Here is a 14,687-nt window from a genome sequence, read left to right on the forward strand (position 1 = left end):
TCTAAGACACTAGTCTCTTACTAAGAAAGAACACTCCACCCCTGGTGTTCTTGTTGTCATCAACACTTCCTACCCAATCTACATTAGTGAAGGCTTTCAAATCCAAATTACCTCCTTTCTTGTACCATAATACATAGTCTTCAATACCCTTTAGATACCTCATGATTCTCTTTATTGCCATCATATGATTTTCATTAGGATTATTTAAAAATATTTCCACCATACCAACTATGAGTGCAATATCAAGCCTAGCATGTACAACATAATAAATTTTGTCAATCATTGATCTGTATGTGGTCTGATCTACCTCCTTGGAATCATCATTTTTGGAAAGCTTATGTCCACTAGACATAGGTGTTCCAACTAGTCTTGAATCCTTCATTCCAAACTTATTTAGTATCTCCTTGATATACATAGACTGAGTTATGTAGATACCATATTGCTTCTATTGAATCTATAAGCCAACAAAGAATTTGATTTCTCCAAACATTGACATCTCAAATTCCTTACTCATTTCCTCTGAAAAATATTTTCATAAATCATCATTTCCAATAAATAATGTGTCATCCATAAAGATTTTTGCCAACACAATCTTCTTGTCTAGTCCTTCTTCGATGTACAGGTTGTTAATATCATTTGTGAGTGTCATTTGATTTCCACAATCCATTAGCAATACCAGAGCTTTTCTGGAATTTGATTGTGTCTGAAATTTTTAGCATCAACATTTCGGATCACACACAGTGATCCATCATCAGGATGAAGAGCAAGAGAATAGAAAAAATAAGTAGCAGACTAGAGGAGACACAGAGATATAAAATGAGGAGGGAGTGGGGGTTGGGGGGGGGGGACACAAAGACCGAGAGGGGGGAGATTATAAGATGAAAAAGAAGAAGAAAATGAGTTTGATTTAAAATGAGAGAGAAGAAATTCAAAATTTGAAATCAATTATAAATAAATAAATAAGAACACATGGACTGATAACTAAAGGGCAACCAAGGTGAACAAGCCAAAAGACGAAGAATGAAACCTAACCAAAAAGAATATGAAAAGCTAAGAAAGATGAGACAAAGATAAAATTCGAAACCTATAAGCATACAAATAATAATAATGAGTATTAATAATAATAAATGGACGTATAATATAAATGATTGAGGATGTATAAATATTATAATGATAGTAATAGAAACACAAATAACATAACTAAATAAGACTAAATAAATGTAGAGTAATACATATAAATAAGAAGAAAATAAAAATTAATAAAATAATAAAATAAAGAAAAATGACTATATATAAAAATAATAATAACGAACTAAGAATGTGAATTCAAAAATGATAAAACATATGAAACATAATAATGATAATAATAATAATAATAATAAATGACTAAATATTAAGAAATAATAATAATAATGAACTAAGTATGTGAATCAGACAATGAATTATAAAAATAATAATACAAATGAAAAAATAATAATGATAATAATAATACTAATAATAATAATGATAAATAATACCAAAAACAAAAGGCCGCACTATACATATATAAGAATGTATAAATATTATAATGAAAAAAAAACACCAATAATAATAATAACACAAATAATATAACTAAATGAGACAAGATGAATCAAATTTATAGTTCATTTTTGGATTCACATTCTTAGTTCTTTTTTATTATTTTTTATATTTAAACATTTTTTATATTTAGTCATTTTTCTTTATTTTATTATTTTATTGATTTTTATTTTCTTCTTATTTATATGTATCAATCTACATTTATTTAGTCTTATTCAGTTATGTTATTTGTGTTTCTATTGCTATCATTATAATATTTATACATCCTCAGTCATTTATATTATACGTCCATTTTATTATTATTAATACTCATTATTATTATTTGTATGCTTATAGGTTTCAAATTTTATCTTTGTCTCATCTTTCTTAGCTTTTCATATTCTTTTTGGTTAAGTTTCATTCTTCGTCTTTTGGCTTGTTCACCTTGGTTGCCCTTTAGTTATCAGTCCATGTGTTCTTATTTATTTATTTTTAATTGCTTTAAAATTTTGAATTTGTTCTCTCTCATTTTAAATCAAACTCATTTTCTTCTTCTTTTTCATCTTATAAACTCCCCCCTCTCGGTCTTCATGTCCCCCCCCACCCCCACTCCCACTCCCTCCTCTTTTTATATCTTTGTGTCTCCTCTAGTCTGCTACTTATTTTTTCTATTCTCTTGCTCTTCATCCTGATGATGGATCACTGTGTGATCCAAAACGTTGATGGTAAAAATTTCAGACACAATCAAATTCTAGAAAAACTCTAATATCATTTGTCCTTTGAAAACCAATCTTCGTCAAGTAATTATGAAATTTTTAATACCAAGCTCTGGGAGCTTTCTTGAGACCATACAATGCTTTGTGTACTTTACAAACCATGTCCTTTTTGCTAGGATCAATAAAACTTTCAGGTTGTTCTACGTAAACTTCTTCTTCAAGAATTCCATTCAAGAATACAAATTTCACATCCATCTAATACACTTTAAATCCTTTAAATGCAACATAAGCAAGTAAAGTCCTAACACCTTCTAATCTTGCAACTGGAGAAAATTTTAACCATAGTCAATACCTTCTTCTTGAGAATAACCTTATTATAATAACCTTGCTTTCTTTCTTGAAACTTCTCCATCTTCATTTAGCTTATTTCTGAAAACCCACTTTGTGTCAGTCACATTCTTATCCTTGGGTCTAGGAACAAGAGTCTAGGTCTTATTCCTTTATATATGTTCTATCTCTTCATTCATTGCTTCAATCCAACTTTAATTATCCAAAGCATTTTTTACTGTTCTAGGTTCAAATTTAGTAAGTAAACATTTACCTTTCAATTTGCTCCTTATCATTGTACTATCTAACTTGTCTCTAATGATCTTCTTAGGTGCATGGTGCCTTTTGACATATCTTGCTAATACAGGTACTTTGGATTTAGAACTTGTTCCACTTTCCTCACCCTGATCTTTTGCATCATGCTCAAGCCCCATTGTTTGTGACTTAGGTCCTTCAGATTCAAACTCAAATTGCATTGGCTACAACTTGGTAGCCTCTAACTATGACTAGAGTCCTTTAGACTATGACTCAAATTGCACTTCTGGAGATTTTGGGAACTCGAGAGGTGAATTTTTTTCACTTCCAATTGGATTAGGCAATGTATCAGGCTCAAAGTAAACAAACTTTTTGTAATCTTCAGGTTCTTTGTTGCTCTCTGGTTCACTCTTTTCTACAAATTCATCAATCTTCACATGTGCACTTTCTATGATCCTATGAGTGGTTAGATTTAAACATTTGTATGCCTGACTTCTACTAGAGTATCCTAGGAATATGCCTTCATCACTCTTGACATCAAATTTACCTTTCCTACTCTCCTTCAAAATATAACATTTTCTGCCAAATACTTTCAAGTAACTTACATTGGGTTTGTAGCCATACAATAGTTCATAAGGTGTTTGATTTGAATCTTTCTTCAATTGTACTCTATTCAAGGTATGAACTATTATACTAATTACTTCCTTCTAGTATTTGATTGCAACATTCTCTTCTATCATTGAGGTTCTTGCACAATCCATGATTGATCTATTCCTTCTTTCTTCTATACCATTCTGTTGAGGTGTACCAAGGGCAAATACTTGTCTTTTGATTCCTCTTTTAGTGCAAAATTCATTGAATTCATTAGAAATTAATTCACCTCCTCTATCTAATCTCAAACATTTCAGCTTCTTTCTTGTTTCCTTCTCTACTCTTGCCATATACCATTTAAACTTTTGAAAAGCTTCAGATTTATCTTTTAGATACATTACTACTATCATCATTCTAGAGTAATCATCAATAAATAAAATAAAGTACTTATCTCCATTGTACCTCTCAATGCCAATAGTTTCATAAAATTATGTGTGAAGTAGCTCCAAGACTTCTTTAGAATGATAGTTCTTGCTCTTGAAACTTGTCTTGCCCATCTTACCAATTTAACAATTTTTGCATAGGCCCATATCAGGTTTCCTCAAACTACGAATAAATCTTACTCTTTTTTTTTTGCTAATCTTGATCAACTTATCAAAGTTCACATGACATAACCTTTTATGCCATAACTATCTTTCTTCTACTTGAGCAATGAAACATGAACTTTCACTAAGATCTAGGTAGAATAAGTTACATTTTGTTTGGTTACTAGACCCAACTAGATTTCCTTTTCCATGTAGAAGCTTGGCCTTCCCATTCATGAATTCCACCTTCAATCTAATGTTATTCAATTCTACCACACTCAATAGATTATGTTTCAATCCTTCAACCCGATAAACATTATCACAAATTTGAGTTCATTGGTTAGAGAGATACAACCTTTTCCTTTTATGCAATATGGTTCATTGTTTCCAAATCTTATACTTCCACCATCATAGTGTTCCATATGTTTAAACTCTTTCTTATCACTAGTCATATGAGAAGAATAGCCACTATCAATAATCCATGTATCATTTTTTCTAACATGATAGATAAGTGTCATTTTATCTTCTTCATTATTAGATTCATTTATTACAACATTAATATAGACCATCTCATCATCATCACTACTATTTGAATATTTAGCCATAAAACAAGACTTCTTACATTTGTCCTTGTAATTCTTGTAACTTTTGAAATCCTTCTTGCCTTTATACTTGCTACTCTTATTTTCATCTTTGTCTTCTATGTTTGGACACCTTGCAACAATGTGACCAACTTCTTCACAAGAAAAATAGATTAGAGGAATTTTACCTTTGTATTTTCCTTTGCCTTTGGGATACCTCTTTGCAAGCAATGCTTCAATGGCTTTAAGATCATTTTCAAAACTTTCTTCCTCTTCACTTTCAAATTGTTTACCTTTAGACTTTGTAGCCTTCTTCTTGAGTGATAACTTGGCTTCAAATGTAGACTCAAGATTTCTAGAACTAGGAACATAATTATCATAGTTATCTAGCTCAAATGTTATCAATCTTCACACTAGAGCATCCAAGGTTATCTTATTATTGGATCACATCTCATCTCATGAATAGTATACTCTTTGATTACATAGATAGGAAGAAGGATTTTGAGTACCTTGCTTACCACTATCACATCTTCAATTTCAAAGGCTTTGATTGCACAAACACTAGCTTTGATTTTGTCAACATATTTTGCAATGTTTTCATCCTCTCTCATATTGATATGATCAACTAACCTCTCAAGATTTATGCCTTGGTTCTTCTCACATTATCATTGCCTCCATAGATATCCTTCAACTTTTTCCACATCTCATGAGTAGTAGCACACCCTTTTACCTCATCAAATTTAGCATAGTTAAGAGTTGATGCAATGTCAATCATCACGATATTATGATTTTTCTTTTAAGCAATCTCCTCCATAGTCAATGTTCTAGTAGGAGCCTTGTACTTAGCATTTAAATATTTTAGACCTGGATCACTGATGGTTTCCATAGGTAGCTTCATAATTTCTTGCCATGACTCGAAGCTATCCTTGTTCAACTTGGAAATCTCTCTCCTATAAAACATCTTGATCTTTAGCTTAGGTCCTTGAAACCTTCTCTGCAAGCACCAAAAGCTTTGATACCAATTGTTGGAAATATAAGAGTTATAACTGAGAGGGGAGGGGTGAATCAGTTACCACAAAAATAAATCCTAGATCCCTTAGATGTTAAAACACAATATAAACTCTGTTGAAACTAGTGTTACTCAGTTAACGCACAAGCATTCAGTTAACACTAATATGTTGTAACTCGGCAAGCACTATAATAACAATTGTTACTCGACAAGTATTGAATATGCAAAACTTAAGATATTATCTTGTGATTAATCTTAATTAACTTAGTTGCATCCACATGAAATAAATAGCATGAACACAAGTGACACTTAGTGATAACATTAATCCTCTACCTTGCAACTTGAACATATTTCTATACATGCAATATTATGAAGAGAAATCTTAGTGACATCATCATCAACATGTCTTCTTCATGTCCTCAATCTTTATCCTTAGAATATCAACTCTACTAAGAGATATAACAAGTTTACTAGAACATGCCTCTGTAAACTCTATCTCAGAATAGTCATCACCAAAACTTACATAACTTCTTCTAGACTTATCATTTCTTCTTCCAACATTAACTACATATGTGAGATACTCAGAAGTATCTCCCATAACATTGGATAGTTATAATACTCAAGTAGTCATCTATACCAACTTGATCTTTCTGTTGTTCTTTTGTCAGACACCACATAAAACTACTACGTTGACATCAATGATAAACTTAGTCATGAATGTAACATATCTACAATACTCCCCAATAGGAATATCATTAGCATCCATGCTTACAACAATCTCCCGCTTTGGCACTAATGGCAACATAGATGAAAAAATATAGTTCCAAGAATACCAAAAAAAGATTGTTCATCTTTCCAAATCCTCTTCATCAATCATTCTCCCCCATTGATATAACTCAATGTACTTTATATCAAATTGTCATTCCATGTTGTACTTCTTTCAAACATACTATACTCATGCTTAGCTTCTCCAATTGTCATGTTGTACATGTTGTCTTTCTATATTATTTTTCATGCCAAACTTCTCCGCCATTGACATCAATGTCAAAGGTTTCAGCAACTAACTTTACTGTATCAAACTTTGCAATATCTAATTCTTACTTAGCTCAAGCGTCCAAAGAAATTGTTCACAACATCCAACAAGAGTCCTAGATGACTCTGGCCAACACAGATGCTCCCCCATATAGGAAGCATCAGCATTCAGTCGAGACAAAAATTGTGCTTAGTTACACTGGACTAATGCACTCTTGCATCTTCTACTCTAATGTAGGAAGGGGCATAACACCAAGCATACCTATCAAATACTCAAAAGTCTCTTTGGGAAGAGGCTTAGTGAATATATTTGCAATCTACTCTTTAGTGCTCACATACTCCAATCTAATTTCTTTTTCTACAACTTTCTCTCTCAACATATGATACGTAATAGAAATGTTCTTGATCTTAGAATGCAACACTGGATTCTTAAACATATTTATCATGCTTGTGTTGTCATAATATATAACAAGTTCATTGATTTCTATCCTTATATCCTTCAACATTTGCTTCATCCAAATGACTTGATTGCAATTTTTTTTGCTGCAACATATTCTACTTTTTTTGTACTTTGTGATGTACAATCTTGCTTCTTTCTTAGCCAATAAACCAATCCTCCTCCAAGAAATAAGGCTCCATCACTGGTGCTCTTTCTGTTATCCATATTGCCTACCCAATCTACATCAGTATAAGCACTTAGAGTGAAATCATTAGATCTATTGTACTATAATCCAAACTCAGATGTTCCCTTTAGATATCTAAATATCCTTTTGATTGCTACATAATGTGCTTCTATGGGATTAGCTTGGAATCTTGCAACAATTCCAACTGCATTTGCTATATCTAGCCTTATGTGAGTCAAATATTGCAATCCTCCAATTATAGATTTGTACTTTTTCTAGTCAACAATAGGTGTCTCATATTTTTTAGATAACTTGTGTCTAGTCACCATAGGTTTTCCAATAGGTTTACATATTTCCAAACCAAACATTTTCAGTAAATCCTTCAAGTACTTAGTCTGAGAAATAAATATTCCTTCTTTATTCTGTACAATTTGCAATCCTAGAAATTATTTCATCTCTCCTATCATACTCATTTCAAATTCTTATTTCATCTCCTCATAACAACAAGTTCATTGATTTCTATCCTTATATGCTTCAGCATCTACTTCATCCAAATGACTTGATTGCAATTGTTTGTTGCTACAACATATTCTACTTTTTTTGTACTTTGCGATGTATAATCTTGCTTCTTACTTAGCCAAGAACCCAATCTTCCTCCAAGAAATAAGGCTCCACCACTGGTGCTCTTTTTGTTATCCATATTGCCTGCCCAATCTACATCAGTATAAGCACTTAGAGTGAAATCATTAGATCTGTTGTACTATAATCCAAACTCAGATGTTCCCTTCAGATATCTAAATATCCTTTTGATTGCTACATAATGTGCTTCTATGGGATTAGCTTGGAATCTTGTAACAATTCCAACTACATTTGCTATATCCAGCCTTGTGTGAGTCAGATATTGCAATCCTCCAATTATAGATTTGTACTTTTTCTAGTCAACAATAGGTGTCTCATCCTTTGTAGATAACTTGTGTCCAGTTACCATAGGTGTTCCAATAGGTTTACATATTTCCAAACCAAACCTTTTCAGTAAATCCTTCAAGTACTTATTCTGAGAAATAAAGATTCTTTCTTTATTCTGTACAATTTGCAATCCTAGAAAACATTTCATCTCTCCTATCATACTCATTTCAAATTCTTTCTTCATCTCCTCAGCACACTTCTCACTTTCTTCATCATTTCCTCCAAATATGATATCATCAACAAATATTACCAAAATCATCAAACCATTATCAATTTCTTTCCAATATAGATTACTATTTTCCATACCTTTTCTATATTCAAGCTTTGTCAAATGCTTGTCCAACCTTACATACCAGGTTTTGAGTGCTTGCTTCAAGCCATACAATGCTTTATTTAGTTTCCATACTATGTCCTTGTCATCTATCAAAGGACATCCTTCAAGCTACACAATGTACACTTCTTCTTCAAGTTCTCCATTTAGAAATATTGACTTGACATCCATCTAATAAATTTTGAATTTCTTTTGTGCTACATAGGCTAAGAATAATCTTACATTGTTTCTATTCTGGCCACTGGAGAATAAGTCTCCTCATAATCTATCCCTTCTTGATGTGAGTAACCTTTACATACCAATATTTCTTTGTTCCTTACAACTTCACCTTGTTCATTTATCTTGTTTTTGAATACCCATTAAGTTCTTATTGTATATGAGCAATGTTAGTATGCTAATAGAAACCAAATTTAAATAAAGCTTCTACAAACTAAAAAAAATTCATAAACTTCAAGATAGACTAAGATGAGCTCTCAATTGAAAATATGAGCCATTAATGGGCTCTCTCAATGAGAAGCTCTCTTGTTGAGTGGCTTTATCTAAATGGATAGGATGTATGCTCAATATGCTTCCAAAGGCTTCAATGGATGATTGTGGATTTTTGGTGTGGATAGATGGCTTTAGTATGGATTTGGCTCTCAAAATAGCATTATAACTTTACTTCATGGATTGTGTTATTTTGCAAAGGGGAAGGATCCAATTTATAGGCAAGAGGCTTGAGGGATTGAAGGCTAAGATGCAAGGATGGGAAAAAGCTCATGGAGGGCTCAGATTGCATGAGAAGAGAGCACATGGATTGTGCTTCCTTATAGCCAATCAAGGAGTGACACATGTCACATGGTGAGAGGATGGAAGAAAGGGGAAGGATGAGTCAACAAAGGAGGCTCAAGAGATAAAATCTTCATAAAGACCCTCATAATGACTTGTAAGAGCAATAAAAGGGCTTGTAAGAGTCATTTATGACCTAGTGGGCTTCATAAAATTTTATGGTTGAGATATTTTGAGGGTGATGAGAGCAATTTTGACTTGGACTTGATTAGGAGGGTTTTAAGCTTGCTTAGGCTTGTGCAAATGATTAGAGGATGGATTAGGATGGTTTAGGATTAGCTTAGGGATAGGCAAGTGGATGGCATTTAATGAGGGTGGGTGAAGGAGGAGATATTTGTTAACTTTGGCTTGGGTTAGTAATTCTTAACCCATGTTTAGGGAATGTGACAAGGTTAGGAGGGGATTAGGATTAGGTTTAAAGACATCTTCTAGAAGAGTCTAGACTTTGGATGAGGAGAATTTCCTATGATGAGGATGAAGACTTTCTAGAAGAGTCTAGAACTTCTTAGGATGCGGATAAAGACTTTCTAGAATAGTCTAGAATTTCCTAGGATGAGGATGAAGACTTTCTAGAAGAGTCTAGAACTTCTTAGGATGAGGATAAATTAGATTTTTAGAAAATAAATAAAGTTTTATTTATTTCAAGGGTTTGGGTTGAGGAGATATTTATTAAAACTTTTTTAATAAACATGAGGATTAATATTTAATCTTAATTAAATATTTTGAGTTGGGATTAGGGGTAGGAAATGATGGGATTAGCCTTTAATCAAAATTAAAGAAGGATTAGAAGATTTTGGGAGAGCTTAGTGGTCTTAAGGAAATTGGCCAAGTTTTGGGCAAAAAATAAATTTTTTATTTATTTTGGGTTTTTGGGTCAATTTATTAATTAGATAATTAATAAATAAGGAAATAATGTTTAAATAAGATTTAAACATTTTTGGGAGGGATTCCTTAATTAAATATTTTTAATTAAGATAAAGGGATTTAATGGCATAAAAATTAATTAATTAATTAATTAATTAAATAATAAATGATGATGTCATCGGGACTTTTTCAGAAAATAAAAATACTTTATTTTCTAAAGGTTTTTAGGTGTCTACATTTTGCCCCTCTTTGATGTGATGCCGCAAGTGGCATGGCATCAAAGATAAGAAAATAAGATGCCCAAGGCTAGAGCAGAAGAGGAGAGAATGGACTGTGAGATGCCCCCTCAAGAAGGCGGCGGGGAGAGAAAGCGAGGCTCGACGACTTCTTGAAAAGTACAAGAAATTGAGATGAGCTAAGACACAAGTTTGGCAAAGAGAAGGGGCTGAATTAGCTCAAACTCTCACTACAAGAGGATGATAAAGGGAAATCAGGGGCACAAGAGGAAACAAGCTTAAGACTTTAGGGAAGGTGGAGGATGAAGGAGTAGAGCGCTATAAAAAGGAATCTAGGATAGGGAGATGGATGAGGGGATTATAAAGCTGATGCAACAAGATTTCAAAGAGTCAGACTGGTGGAAGATGGGTTTCGGAGGTCCCTAGGACTAGGATTGTGGATCTCAAAAGATGAGGCTTAGTGGATTGATTTGGATTGGTGGATCCCTAAGACTAGGATTGTGGATCCCTAAAGCTAAGAGTGATGAGTGATTCAAAGAGATACTGATGCATAAGCTGGGGTAGGAGAGACGGATGCTGGATATGGATGGGGGATAATGGAGATGAAGGAAAACCATTGAAGCTTTTTGAGCGGGGGGATACTTCAAAGAGAAGTACCACCATGTAGTTGAGCACTAGATTTACTATAGGAATGTTGGTTAATTTCCAAGGTTATCAAAAACATCAAGGCCTTTTCACCAACTGTCCAGAGGACTGACAAACTGACTCAAAACAAACACGCAAGGATTGCCCCAATATCACACATAAATCTCAGAGGAAGCAATGTGGAAACGACACTGGGTAACCCACAAGAAAAAAAGAAAACAAGCAAAAGACATGATCAAGACCTTACGCTCTAATTGCCCGATTCACAGTATACCATGATATGAAAGATCATGGCAACCTTGAGGAGGGAGCAAGGAGATTTCTTGGAAAAGATATTTCAAGACCCAATAGGGAAGAGTCCAAATCAAAAGAAAGAAAAAATCCAAAAGAGAACCGTTTGCCAACAAGATGGGTAGGACGAGGTACTAACGGACCAAGATCAGACATGAGGAAAGCTATATCCTGCAAGGACCTATCGGAGAGCACCTAAGCTAGTGGATTTGGATGAGTGATGCGTCTGGCAAGCTGAACTAAGAAAGATAACACTTTGGTGATAGGAAATCTAGCTAAAGGATGCATTGGAATAGCTAACCAAGATGTGCGATGGGTGCAAGATGTTGATCAAGGATGAACTGACACGAATGCTGGATAGATGCAATGGTACTAAGCTAAAGAGGATGTACAAGCTGACAGACCAAGATATTTACAAGTGAGCTAATCAAGATATGGTACAAGCTAATGGACCAAGATAGTTACAAGCAGGCAAAAGCTTTGGATGATAGGATAGCGGGATGGTTCGATGTTGTACAAGATGCGAAAGCTAAGGGTGGGGTGATAGCAAAAGATGTGGATTTAGCAGGATGCATCCAGTGATGATGAGAGATTTTGTGACCAAGGATAGCTAGAGGAGCAGGATGAGATGGCTGGATAGGATGGTAGATAGCTAGGATTATGATGGATATAAAGAGATGACATTGAGTTTGCATGAGGATAGCCTAGAGCTAGATACCAATGACAAGGGAGGATGGACAAGACAAGATCTCCAAGGAATATAGTGCCCCCAATCAGAAGATAACATGCAAAAGGAGGTCTTATGATGGATGTGATAGGATTGAAGCTAGGATGGAAAAAGCTGAAGGGGCTAGGGAGATGGATGATAGCTGAGATGATTGGTTGAAGCTGCATAAGATTAGTGGATGGTGTGAGATGGAAGCTGGAGGATGGAGGATAGGTGGATAGATTGGAAGATGGAGGTGGATGTCAAGAGATGACCAAAAGCATGAGGGTGATATGCTAAGCTGGGGATGGTAGGATTACACATGACGCTTGTTTGCCAAGTTTTCATCATGGTACTTGTCCAAGGTGCTTGAATTGCCAAGTTTTCACCAGTGGATGCTTTATTTTTCTTTTCTTTTTTGACTTTTTGACTTTGGACTTAGTTGGAATGATTTTGGCTTTCTTCAGCTATTTTGGCTTTTTTGGGATTTTTCACTGGCTATTGGAATGTTCAATTTTGTTGCTAGTTGTTGGTACACCGGATGTGTGATTTATGCAATAGATCAGATTAGATGGGATTGATGGTAGGATATGGAGGGATGAAAATGCTGGAAAGGAGCATGAGATGGGGATGCTTGCAAGAGCAACATTGGCACATGTTGGAACGGGTGTGAAAAGAGCATATGGGGGATAGATGGTAGATGCGGGCGTGATGGAGGATTTGTGGAAGCGTGCTTGGGGATATAGGCACCCAAGATGGAGTTAGGAGATGGGGGACATGAGTCACTAGATGGGGGATTAGCAATGGTGGATGCCATTATGCATTGGGTTTCAACTTTTTTCTTGGAGATCCACATGGTTTTGGATTTTCTTTTCATAGGCTTTTGCATTGTTTTGCATTCTTTGATTGGATTTTGCCTTTTTGGAGTATGTCTTTTAGAATATACATATGATTGCCTAGGATGTGGATTTTTAGCTTTATGCATTTTGAAGTTGGCATTCACATTGCTGTGGTAAGCTTTGGGAAGATGGTTAGGAGAAGCTTTCTGAGATGGAGAGGATATGAAAGAGCATGTAGGGGGATGATGATGGATGATGTGCCCTGATATGTGCCTTTGTTGATCTTGCATAGAAATGGATGGAATAGGATTTTTATGATGGCTGATAGGAGGATGGAGGATGGTAGATTTTGGGACATAGGGACCCAAAATGGATTTAGCGGATGAAGGGGGGATATGGTAGGTTGTTTTGGGTTGCAAAGATGGTGGAGCGGGGATGACATAAGATTTCTTGAAGGAGTGATGGGAGGCTGGCATGGTGGGCTTGGAGATAGGCTTGGTTTGGGGGTGTGGTGTACCAACACCTTTAGATGGTGAGCCTTTGGATACATATCCAAGACCATGAAATCCTAGATTTTTTTGTGCAATAATAGGCTCTCTAATTCCTTGCTCTTGTGGTCCTAAACCTTGACCTTGATAATGCCATCGATTGAGCATTTGAACAAGCTGAGGATACTTTTTGCTTGCAAAAAATGGTGGAAGTGATTTATTGGGTGTATTGCAATGGGGAGATACTGTTCTTAATTCTTCTGCTGAGAGAGGGCCACCATGGATGAATGTAAGTGAACCAAGAGGGTAGATTATAGATGGTGGAATATCTTGGATAGGTGGTAAGATGGAAGCATGGAGCGGGGGAGATGGAAGGATAGGATCTTGATGTAGCTGGTGGGATGACAAGATATCTTGTAGTGGAGGAGATATGGCTCGAGGTTTTGGAGATGGAGGAGATGGTGACTGCACTATGGATGGAAGACATGGTACGATGATATCTTCATTTATGCTTTGGGGGATGTCAACATGCTTTTGGGCAGGATCTTGATGGGATTGGTTTGGAGTGGATGGTGCGATAGGAGGTGAAGGGATGGATTCTTCAAAGGCAGTGGATGGATAGATGGGAGATTCAGTAGTGGAGATGGGTGAGTAGAAGATGGATGCATAAGGGTCATTACGAGAGATTTGGGAAATGCTTGGAGGCGATGTGGATAGGATTTGGAGGGATTTGATAGGTGGTGGGATTTTGATGCTTGCGGGAAGTGGAAGGATTTTAAGCAATTTGATGGATGGTATGGGGATGATAGCTATGGGATATGGAGGTGATATTATAGATGGGGAAGCTTCATCACTGACTACTTCACATGGTTGGATTAGATGACATGGCTTATCGACTGTTGGAGGCGAATTTTCTTGTATTTCTTGTAAGAGATTCCTTGGAGACTTGTGTGTCGAAGGTGGAGGTGGATTGACAGGAATAGCTAGTGTGATGGGGGTGGAAGATTGGAAGCTTGGTTGATGCGGTGATGGAGGGGAAGCTGGAATATTAGATGGCATGACTAGATAGTTTGGAATAACTCTTGGATTTTGGGGGATGCTTGGGGGAATGTTTCTAAGGCTTTCAATATACCCGTCATAGTCAACAAGATTTTCATCATCATTGGAATAGGAGGTGGCGGGAGCAAGGACAATGCGACCAAACACATCATGATAGGA

This window comes from Cupressus sempervirens, chromosome 5 (assembly GCF_028749045.1).
Source record: "Cupressus sempervirens isolate cs-2001-9-10 chromosome 5, ASM2874904v1, whole genome shotgun sequence".
Classification (NCBI taxonomy): Eukaryota; Viridiplantae; Streptophyta; class Pinopsida; order Cupressales; family Cupressaceae; genus Cupressus; species Cupressus sempervirens.